This window comes from Xenopus laevis, chromosome 8L (assembly GCF_017654675.1).
Source record: "Xenopus laevis strain J_2021 chromosome 8L, Xenopus_laevis_v10.1, whole genome shotgun sequence".
NCBI classification, from domain to species: Eukaryota; Metazoa; Chordata; class Amphibia; order Anura; family Pipidae; genus Xenopus; species Xenopus laevis.
This window is the reverse complement of record NC_054385.1, coordinates 43,922,929-43,935,528: the sequence shown is the minus strand read 5'-3', so window position 1 is coordinate 43,935,528 and position 12,600 is coordinate 43,922,929.

Here is a 12,600-nt window from a genome sequence, read left to right as displayed (position 1 = left end):
GTGCAGTTTTCTGCCAGACATGAAGCACACTGATACACACCCCAAGTTTTTTCAGCAGTAAATGAACATATTTCCCAGAGCAACACTACTTGCATTAAACTTTTTTTTCATATATAGAGCAACACTTTTTTTTTTTTTAAATTATTTTGAAGTCCATATCCATTTAATGTTTTTTTCTTCCTCCTTTTTATACACTCCATTATGGCTTCTGGTTTCATCTTGATGTGTAGGCCTCTCATAAAGGCTCTACTGCAGGCTTCCTATAGGTTGCTGTAAGTGAGCCTGGCTAACTCCTGTATCTTTCAATCACTGTTTTATTTTTATATATATATATAGGGAATAATTTATTTGGTAAATAAAATGTACTGAAAAAAATAAAACAACTGTGCAATCAATAAAGTACTTTTATGCCCTATGAAATGTTAACACGTCTCCTTATGTGTCACACTACCCACGGTATAGGCTTCAAATGCAGTGAACATAGTGTCAGACTCACTTACTGTATTAACACTACGACACTAAACTATTATTTCACACGTGCGTGGCCAAATTATTGTGTAACAATGATGTTTACAGAGTTGATGTTTTACTATAGAGATCCTGGGCATGCTGTGGGCTTAAAAAAAAAAAAGTTCGGTCACATCCAACAGATAGGCCTCCAGTTGGGCAGCCCTGAGGCTTAGTCACACTCGTTGACCAGAAAGGATGTTCTTGCCTTGTCACTCACAGAGCTCTGAGCAAATGGGATCTGTACCACTACATTAAAGGGGAAGTAAAGTCTAAAATAGAATAAGGCTAGAAATTTTGTATACTAAACATGAACTTACTGCACCAAAAGCCTAATCAAACAAATGATTTATGCTTTCAAAGTTGGCCACAGGGGATCACCATCGTGTAACTTTGTTAAACATCTTTGCAAGACCAAGACTGTGCACATGCTCAGTGTGGTCTGGGCTGCTTAGGGATCGTCATAAATTATCAAAACAGCACAAGTCAAATAATGTCTGCCAGAAGCTGATACAGCAAGACTGATAATAATCAGAATATACAGACTGCACTGGGTCCTGTGTTGTCATGTAATCTAATGTGGATTTTATAGTTTTTGTATTGTTTAATACAAACTTTCTCCAATTCTGCAGAACCAGTGGCTGCAGCAAAATAATCCTCCAAATAGAATCCCAGTTTATCTGTTTAAATCTGGCTCCATGGTCTTTGTCCCTGCAGCTGGAGTTGGAAAAAATGAAGGGAAAAAAAATACAAATCTCTACACATTTGCCGACTGCTGTCCAGGGAAACAAAGCTGCTTGAGTTCTGCATGGCTGGGAAGTAAGGCGGGGGCTCCCCCTCCTGTTCATAAGTATGATTGTTTCCCTGCTCAGCAGTTAGGGACCGTCTGACAATTCCTATCCACACCAGTAACTGAAGGGAGAATTTCACTGCATACAGTCAGGTTTCCTATAAAAACGGTACACACAAGTGTATTGGAGATAGGTTTCTTTTTCATTAAAGTAAAGTAAAAAAAAAAAATGGTATTTTTTTGCCTTTACATGTCCTTTAAGCATAGGATGTAAAGTCAATTACAAACTTAAAAAGGTTGTTAACTTTTAGTATGATGTAGAGAGTGATATTCTAAGACAATTTGCATTTGATTTTTATTATTTGTGGTTTTTGAGTTATTTCACTTATTATTCAGCAGCTCTCCAGTTTGCAGTTACTAGGGTCCAAATGACCCTATCAGCCATGAATTGATTTGAATAAGAGACTAGAATATGAATAGGAGAGGCCTAAATAGAAAGGTGAGTAAAAAGGTAGCAGTAACAATACATTTCAGAGCATTTGTTTTTGTAGATGGGGTCAGTGACATGGGTATTGGGTTACCCAGGGGAATGAAAGGGGGTAGGTGATGAAGTAAAAAAACATTGAGGGGGAGAGTCAGGAGGGCTTGGAGTGGTGAGAAATCGCTTGCAAAAACTGCAGGCTCTAGAACAGAACTTGCTGTAAAATAGAGGTATGCCTGAATTTGCTACAAACCCAATGTGTAGTTATTCCAGACACCTACAGGTTACAGCATCCTACTTATAGTCCAGTGCTAGAGTTGCAATTCCACAGCAAAGCAACAGGTGGAAACATTTCACAAGTTATTTCTATGCACTTGCCTATGGGCACTGAAAAATGAACTTGCGAGATACTGGTGCTGTTTCTGCAGTTACACAAAGTCCAACTGTTCTTATTTCATTCATTTATATATTTCCATGGCGTGCGCGCTCTCTCTCTCTTCGACCTTCTAATTTAGCTACAGTGGAAATTGTATAAGTGTCCCTTTGTGTATTTATTTCACATACAGAAGAACTGATTTACATGCTGGCTGATTTTCACATAGGGGCCCATTAACTTAGCTCGAGTGATGGAATAGAATAAAAAAAACTTAGAAATTCGAATGTTTTTTTTGGCTACTTCGACCATCGAATTGGCTACTTCGACTACGACTTCGAATTGAACGATTCGAACTAAAAAACGTTCGCCCATTCGATAGTCGAAGTACTGTCTCTTTAAAAAAAACTTCAACCCCCTAGTTCGCCACCTAAAACCTACCGAGGTGCCATGTTAGCCTATGGGGAAGGTCCCCATAGGCTTTCTATCAATTTTTTGGTCGAAGAAAAATCGTTCGATCGATGGATTAAAATTCTTTGAATCGAACGATTCGAAGGATTTAATCATTCAATCAAACGATTTTTCGGTATTTGCTGTAAATCCTTCGATATTCGAAGTCGAAGGATTTACATTCGGCAGTTGAATAACGAGGGTTAATTAACCCTCGATATTCGACCCTATGTAAATCTGTCCCTAATGTTTGGCCATATAATAACAACAGCTTGTGAATTTGGTTGTCACCTAGTCTATATGGACATTAGAAGTCACCATGGAGTACTTAAAGGGGTTGTTCACCTTTAAATTGGCTTTTAGTATGATGTAGAGAATGATATCCTGAGACAATTTGCAATTGCTTTTCGTGTTGTATTATTTGTGGTTATTGAGTTATTTTGCTTTTTATTCAGAATCTCTCCTGATTGTCGTTTTAGCTATGTGGTTGCTAGCATTTAAACTACCCTAGCAACCATGCACTGGTTTGAATAAGAGACAGCAATATGAATAGGAGAGGCCTTGAATAGAAAGATGAGCAATAAAAAGTAGTAATAATAATACATTTGTAGTCATACAGAGCATTTGTTTGTAGACAGTCAGTGACCCCCATTTAAAGGCTGGAAAGAGTCAGAAGAAAAAGGCAATTCCTATTGGGCATTTTTGCCATTACAAGTTGTATAGGTGTGCTTCAGTGTTCTGCTTTATTCGTTTGTTAAAATTCCTTGCTTGTTTAACTTGGAAATCAATAAAACATTTTAAGATGAAGAAAAAGGCAAATCACAAAAAAAATGAAGACCAATGGAAAAGTTGCTTAGAATTAGCCATTCTATAATATGCTAAAAGTTAAATGAAAGGTGAACCACCCCTTTAACATATAAATATAACTAGCAATGCTTTGATTCGCCTCCCCAATCCCACTGTTGCTCCTCTACCTACCCAGAACTCAAAGGTCAACTCCTATAGTTGACCCTCGCTACTGGCCCCATACAACAGGATTAACCCCTACGCTCCCATATCATTGTCTTTGCATCAGCTCACAATAGGCTTGATACCACAGGAGCCTTTGCAAGAGGATTAAACTCCCCAGTTCCTCAGTGCCCACCTCTGTCAGTTCAATGCAGCTGCCCATGTCCCCCGATGCTCAGATAAATCAGGCGCAGACTGCAGAAGATTCTGTTATTTCTTTTAATACCCTTAACTGTTCACTGTGTCAACGTATGTTATATTTAAAGAAAATAATATCAAATACAATAACAATATTTTCTCAAAAGAGAAAGCACATGCCAGCTGTATTTCTAGGGAGTTATTTACTAAACTCTAGTTGGGCTTTTTGGGGCAACACTCAAATTTTTGCGGGGGTCCTGTATAAGTCAATTGAAGAGGCACCTTTATCAATTTGAGGTTGTGTATAAGTCAATGGCAGAGGTCCCTATCCTATTTTAAAGTTTCAGTGGTCTGTTCTGGAGTTAGACCAAAAAAAAAAAAAAAAAATCCGACCGTTTCAGACTTTTCGGGGGGAAATAAAAAAAAAACGGCTTTTCTAGGGAAAAGCCCAAAAAAAATCAAGTGACTGAGGAAAAAAATGAAAAAAAATCTTACAATTTGGGTTTTTGCAGGGGTCCTGTATAAGTCAAAAGAAGAGGCACCTATCTCAATTTAAGGTTGTGTACAGGTATAGGATCCCTTATCCAGAAACCCCATATCCAGATAGCTCCGAATTACGGAATGGGTGTCTCCCATAGACTCCGTTTTATCCAAATAATCCAAATTTTTAAAAATGATTTTCTTTTTCTCTGTAATAATAAAACAGTAGCTTGTACTTGATCCCAACTAAGATATAATTAATCCTTATTGGAAGCAAAACCAGCCTATTGGGTTTATTTTATGTTTAAATTAATTTCTAGTAGACTTAAGCCATGAAGACCCAAATTACGGTAAAAGCGTACGGAAACCCCAGGTCCCGAGCATTCTGGATAACAGGTCCCATACCTGTATCCTATTTTAAAGTTTCCGTGGTCTCCGCTGGAATTAGCCCGAAAATCCGACCATTTCAGACATTTCCGTCAAAAATTCAGGCTTTTCGGGGACCCCAAAAAAATGAGTAATTCCGGAAAAACTAAACAAAAATCTTACAATTCAGGTTTTCGTTCTATTTCATCAAGTTTTTACCCTAATAGATTTTTTTTTTAATAATAAATAAGGTAAAATAGGGTATGGGAATCTGGATGTATTTTTTTATTTAAATAATAAGATACATTTGGATTTTATTCAATAACCCTCGTAATACATGAAATACAGTAGAGTATTTCTGCAGTTTTTATAAGGCAATATAGATCCTTAATGATAGAAGCTGTAGCAAGTTTGACTACATCGTTTTGTGGCGTTTCATTGCATTAATAAACTCCCTCCCACCTGATGGATGAGCAAGTGCCACAAGGAAATGTTCCCAAGTGGGGAAAAAACCCAGTTCTGCAGCACATGCTAACTTATACACATTTCCACAAATCAAACATTCACATTGTCATAAATAATCAATGTTAACTAAGGTTCCATATCTATGAATCTTTATATCTAAAGTATATGAATCTATTCCATAAGTTTCATCAAAGAAGCTCCCCATCTATTTGCAGTTTAAGGTTTTTTTTGAAATGAAACACCTTTGAAATCCGCATCCTGCAGGTTTGCAGCTTGGATGATGGAGACAACGTGCATTTATTGAAGACATGCCCCTGTATTTGTCACGTACAGCTATTTGATTTCAAAGGAATTGAGTTGCCACATGCAACACACACAAAGGATAGATTTATAGTAGAGGTAAAGGACATGACTAGTGATGGGTGAATTTATTCACCAGGCACGAATTTGCGGCGAACGTGGAGCGGCCGCGAAACTTTGCTGGGGAAAATTTGCCACAGTCAAAAACGAGACGCCGTTTCGTGAATTTTTCTACATTTTGTGGGAAATTCGCGAAATTTCTCAGTGAAACGGCCCAAATACGCCCATCACTAGACCTGTCATCCAGAATGCTTGGGACCCAAGGGTTTCTGGATAAGGGATATTTTCATTATTTGGATCTTCATACCTTAAGTCTACTAGAAAATCACGTAAACATGAAATAAACCCAATAGCAGGGCCGGGCCAAGGGGTAGGCAGGGTAGGCAACCGCCTAGGGTGCAATCAATGGGGGGTGCACTTCTCAGGGAAATTAATTTTTTTTTTTTTTTTTTTTAATTTTTACCAATCAGTTTGTTATTATTTATATTATTTATTTATTAATGACATGCTGCTGTTTCAAAATCGCATTCCCCGACCCCCTCTGGGGTTTGTTTCATCCAATTTAAATTGTGAAGTTGCCCTGGAGCCTAACTTGGAGCCTTCCATGAGGACACGCCGATGCACATGCGCAGTAGGCTGCGGCACGTGACGTGTCCATACATTGGGCGTCAGTCACATCATTGCAATGGATCGGGCAGCAGCAGAGAGGACCTGTGTGCGCTAGATAGAGAATCTCACGCTGAAGACCTGTCCTGCTGGTGCTGGGCCTGGGCTCTTTTATTACTCCTCTGACCCTGGCTGACGATTGCTGGCACAGGTACAGATCATGGGGGGCTTGGGCCTGGGGAATTGGAAATATTTATGGCTGCTGGGCTGGCACAGGTACAGGTGGGCATGGGCAGCAGTAGTATGGCTGGGCTCATTGTTTGCTTCTGGGTTGGCACAGGTACAGATCATGGGGGGGCTTGGGCCTGGGGAAATATTGATGGCTGCTGGGCTGGCACAGGTGTGGGCATGGGCAGCAGTAGTATGGCTGGGCTTATTGTTTGCTTCTGGACTGGCACAGGTACAGATCATGGGGGGCATGAATTGGGCCTGGGGAAATATTGATGGCTGCTGGGCTGGCACAGATACAGGTGAGGGCTTGGGCAGCAGTATGACTGGGCTCATTGTAGGCTGCTGCCACAGGTACAGATCATGTGGGGCATGGGCGGGCCTGCCACCTTGGGGGAAATATTGATGGCTTTACTTGCACTTTGTTTACCAGGATAAAACCTTTGTATTTTTTGGTGTACCGTATTTTTGTTTATAAACATTACATATTTATTTAAATGAAAAGTTTTATTCAATAATGCGGTTTCATTTATTAAAAAACATAATGGTAAGGTGGGAAATGCAAATGCAGGTCGGCAGGGGGGGGGGGCGCTGATCGGAACCCTTGCCTAGGGTGCCAAACTACCTTGGCCCGGCCCTGCCCAAAAGGCTGGTTTTGCCTCCAATAAGAATCAATTATATCTTAGTTTGAATCAAGTACAAGATACTATTTTATTATTACAGAGAAAAAAAATCATTTTAATAAATTATTTTATTAAAATGAAGCCTATGGGAGATGGCCTTTCCGTAATTCTGAGGTTTCAGGGTAATGGGTTTCTGGATAACAGATCCCATACCTGTACAGTATACAGTTCATCTTAATTCCACATTTTTGCAAAGAAATCTGTGCTATGCATACTGAATGAACTGATTACAGGCAATTTAATGGGCATTTTCAGATCTGTCATTACTGTTGCTTTCAGGTGGTTTGCATTGCAGACAATGAGAGCTTGTTTTGTGCAATTCTCTGCCAGCTAAAATACAGAAGATGGCATTTGCACATTCAGCTGAAAGCATGCTACTGGCCTTAGATTCCTTCAAATCACATGAACTGCAGATAAACTAATTTCTATAGCAGCAAACTATAAGTTGCCTGAGCTGAATAGACCTTAAAAACACAATATATTTCTTTAAAAACCTATAAATTCTTTGTACTGCTGAACTGAGTAATGTATGGGTGCGTAGCTACAATTGATATGGAATCATGCTTAAAGCATGGGGATTTTCTAGGTAATTGCATTTAAATAAACTGAATGGTATGCCTAACATCTCATTCTGCAAGTGAGGGTGTCCTGACTAGACAAACCAACTGATAAGCTCCAAGTCAAGTCAGAAGATGTTCTAATGCAGGGGGCTAAACACTATTTCTGTTCTCTGTGATTTCTACTAATCACTTGGATTTTCCTTCCACGTGGTGGGTGTATTTACAGCTAATTGTTCTTTTTGCCCCGGATAGTTTATTTTACGTTCAGCTGCCCGTGCTAAAATCCACTCAGATTAGACCTGTGTATTTATAATCCTTAGCAAAGCAAGCAATTGAGATAACATGTTTATTTACTCACTGGTGCCATCGAAGGCTGAAAGCCCTCGAACTCTGACACATTTCTCGTTACTGTTTTCCCACAATAAACTTTGTCATTATTTCTCAATCTGATTGGTATCTTGCTTTATTCCTATCCTTACCGAGGAGGAAATACAGCCCAGCAAAGCTTGACTTTATGGGGGTTATTTATTAAAATCCGAATGTATTTCTTATTTTTAAAAAGAAAACGGTGACCAAACACCCATGCCCAGTTTTAGCTTATTTATTAATAGAAAAACTAGATTTAATCATATCGCAAAAAAACTCAAAATCGATTGAAGACCCAAAGCACCCGAATTTTACGGGCTTTTTGCCGAATAATAGTTTTTCTGGCTTTTTTTCCTCAGAATTTCTCAAATTTTTCGAGTTTTTGGCCAAAAACCCTGAAAAAGTTACATTTTTAGGCTAAACCTAGTGGTGACCATGACAACTTCAAGTTCGGATAGGTGCCTCTCCCACTGACTTATACAGGGCCTCCACAAGTCTGAGATGGCGAATTTTTGGATTCTGCCTTTTTGCAACATTGAGGTATAATAAATCTTTCGAGATTTTAACATTTGGATTTTAATAAATAACCCCCTATAAGTTTGTGTTCGTTCGTCAATTAGTAATGCAAAGATTGCCCATAAATACTACTTAAAGGGATACTGTCATGGGAAAAAAAATTTTTTTCAAAATTATTCAGTTAATAGTGCTGCTCCTGCAGAATTCTGCACTGAAATCCATTTCCCAAAAGTGCAAACAGAATTTTTTATATTTAATTTTAAAATCTGACATGGGGCTAGACATTTTGTCAATTTCCCAGCTGCCCCAAGTCATGTGACTTATGCCTGCACTAGGAGATAAATGCTTTCTGGCAGGCTGCTGTTTTTCCTTCTCAATGTAACTGAAGATGTCTCAGTGGGACATGGGTTTTTACTATTAAGTGCTGTTTTTAGATCTACCAGGCAGCTGTTATCTTGTGTTAGGGAGCTGCTATCTGGTTACCTTCCCATTGTTCTTTTGTTTGGCTGCTGGGGGAAAAAAGGGAAGGGGGTGATATCACTCCAACTTGCAGTACAGCAGTAAAGAGTGATTGAAGTTTATCAGAGCACAAGTCACATGACTTGGGGCAGCTGGGAAATTGACAATATGTCAAGCCGCATGTCAGATTTCAAAATTGAATATAAAAAAATCTGTTTGCTCTTTTGAGAAATGGATTTCATTGCAGAATTCTGCTGGAGCAGCACTATTAACTGATTCATTTTGAAAAAAAAAATTTTTTCATGACAGTATGCCTTTAAATAAATATTTCCTACATGGACACTATTAATACTTGATGCCCATTTTATTATGAGGAAAACGATATGTATATCATGTACAAACTGAATGTCATGATAACAAAACTTGCAGCATCTATGAGAAAGAGCAACAAATGAAATACTTATTTAACTCGTTGCATCCATTTTATTGCAGCCCCTTGTGTATATACAGAGTCTAATTGACTCAGACACATAGAGGCCTATTTCTCAAAATCAAATATGTGAAATTTTTCAAATGAACAAGTCATTTTACAAAGCTCGAATATTTTATTATAAAAATGTAATAAAAAAAAACTTGGTCAAATAACGAAGATTCAAATTACGTAATGATCAGTTATCTGGAAAACCACATGTCCCACGCATTCTAGATAACAGGTCCCATACGTGTATTTTGCAATAGGCAGTATATGATTTCCTATAAATACATCCAGGCACTTTCATGCAGATCTTCAGGTTAAAAAGGAATGAGTGGCATGTTTTAATGTCTGTACTGAATATACAACATGCCCTCTGGTTGCTCCCAGGGATATTGAACATGACCTTAAGTTCAAAATTCTTTGCAAATAAAAATGGTGCCAGCCTGTGACCTCGCACATCGGCTATTTCTATTTATTCTGCAGTCTGCCATGTTTAACTTCATGGATTTATCTGCCAGGGGAGAGACGCCACACGACTTGTATTTACTGATCAGTGAATTCTGATTTTGGCAGGCATCCTTTAACACATGCTGATTAGAGAATGGTGGTGTAACTTTCATGTGCCTCAATCTTTTGCCCATATACAATAAAAGGCACCTAGTTTGGCCAGGAGCAGAAACCTGTAGCAACCAATACAATGTTTTCCTTCAAACAGGTAAATGCTACCGGCCAATTAGTTGCACCGGGGCAAATTTTTAATTCATGTCCCCAATGTCCCTAAACCTTTCAGCAATCTACTGCAGCTAATTTTCCTTGTTCCCTGAGTTTTCTGTCTTGTCATTAAATATTGTCCTTTGTTGTTCTCTTTTACTTTAGAGATGAGCAAAACAAATCAAAAGGTTAATGAATTATTTGAATACCAATCAGTGTTTGTGTATGGATAGATACTAACGGGGGAAAGGGAAAGGTACTGCTGTCAATTGGGCTCAACCTTTCTCTCTTACTTATGCAAACAAATCCTCTCCTCCTGTCCATCTTAATGTGGGGGTGCCTCAGGGTTCTGTACTTGGTCCTTTGTTGTTTTCCTTGTACACTCTATCTTTAGGAGACCTTATATCTTTATTTGGCCTTAAATATCACCTGTATGCCGATGACATTCAGATATATTTAGACACTCCCTCACTAACCTCTGACGTTCAAACCCAGATAGCAGACTGCTTAGTAGCTATCTCTTCCTGGATGAACCAACGCCACCTCAAGCTCAACTTGGCCAAGACTGAGCTCATGGTCTTTCCACCCAAACCGAGCCCTTCTCTTCCTTTCACCATTACTATTGATGCCATGACCATCAACCCAGTCAACTCAACACGCTGTTTGGGGGTCATCTTTGACCAGTCCCTCTCCTTCTCTAATCATATTAATGATACTGGCAAAACCTGTAATTTCTTCCTCCGTAATATAGTCAAGATAACCCCTTTCTTTCACAAACAGCCAAAACACGAATCCATGCCCTTATATTATCCCGTTTAGACTCTTGCAATCTCCTCCTAATCGGGCTTCCTGACTCCCATCTCTCTCCCCTCCAATCAATCTTAAACTCTGCTACCAGGATCCTTCTGCTCTCTCCTAAAATGGAACCCGCTCAACCCCAACTAAAATCAGCGTGGCTGCCTGTTAAGCAAATGATAGCATATAAAACCCTTCTAATAACATTCAAAGCCCTTCACTCCTCTGCTCCTCACTACATTTCTTCTCTTGTCTTGCTAAACGTTCCTGGTCATCTTCTCCGCTCTTCTTAGAGCCACCTTCTCTTCACACCATCCACATCCACCGCCACCTCTCGTCTCCAACCCTTCTATCATGCTGCTCCTTGCCTCTGGAATTCCATCCCTGAATTCCTCCATAAGGAATCCTCTCTCAATCTCTTCAAGACTAATAGCCTACCTTTTGGATCACTAGAACATTAGCCTAGTCCTGTGCCTACTGACTATGCCTTACCTTGTGCACTTTTTCATCGCTAATTTGTGTCTGCATGTTAACCTCCCGTCCACATAGACTGTAAGCTCTATGGGGCAGGGACCTCCTTCCTCTATGTCTCTTACCACATATATATATATATTGTACTTTTATGCACTGTACAGCGCTGTGGCTTCTTAACAGCACTATACAAATAAAGTTATACATACATATATATAGTTAAACACAAGGACAAAAAGATAAGATGGGAGCAAGAAAAAGAAAAACATCTTGTAAGAGTTATCCTGGCCACAAGGACTGAGTTCTTTGATATCGACTGACTGACCCCTTTGCTAATTAGTTGAATAATAGAGCAAATTTGCCATCCACTTGTGACCCTGGAATAAAGAACAAGGCTTCTACAGAAGAATCATAAAGACCTAGTGGTGGAGTCAGTGAAAAAACAGTCAAGTCTCACCATGTATTCAAGAAGAGATTGTTATTTTTTCAAACCTCTTTAGGAAACAGATTTTCATATTATGACAAACAGAATTAACTGTCCAAGTTTCAAAAGTACCAAATTCTGAAATTCTGATGTGTTTAACCCTGGTTCAGGCAGAGCGTGAGAGCAGCCGTATTTTCTTATAAAACACATGAGTACCCTGTAAATTATATCCTTATAAATGGTGCTTAGTGATGTCATCAGTTATAATCAAAGCTTAGTGATGTCATTTCTGTCACAAGATTTACTGAAATGTGTGTATTATAATAAATAAAATAACCCATGTTGCAAAATATGAGGATATTTGAAGTCACCTCTGAGTTCCATGACCTGTATAAAAACACTCGGCCTTCGGCCTCAGGCTTTTATATGGTCATGGAACATCTTGGTAACTTATAATATCCTTATATTTTACAGTAAGAGGTACTTTATTCACTATATACTATAGTACTGGGCGAGAAGTTTCTAAATTCTTAAGAACCATCTTTGGACCTACACCTCCTCCCTTCTGAAAGGATTCTGCCCTATCTGATACACTACTAGGGGCTTCTTTCACATGTTGCTCTCCTTAGTACTATACACGTATCTAGGAAATTACCAATGGGGTTACCCGAAACTCTTTCAATACCCCACTCCCATCATCTTCCTTTATAGGGCCTACTGAACTACTGGGAGGGCTGTAAACTTTCCTGGAAAGAAACACAAGCATTTTTTATCTCTGTTTATTGTCCCCTTTAATCTACACTGGCATCAAGCATCAATTGTATTGAGTAGTTTTGTAATGTACAGGTAGCCTTGCAACTGTACCTGGGGTCAGACAATATGCAGTGA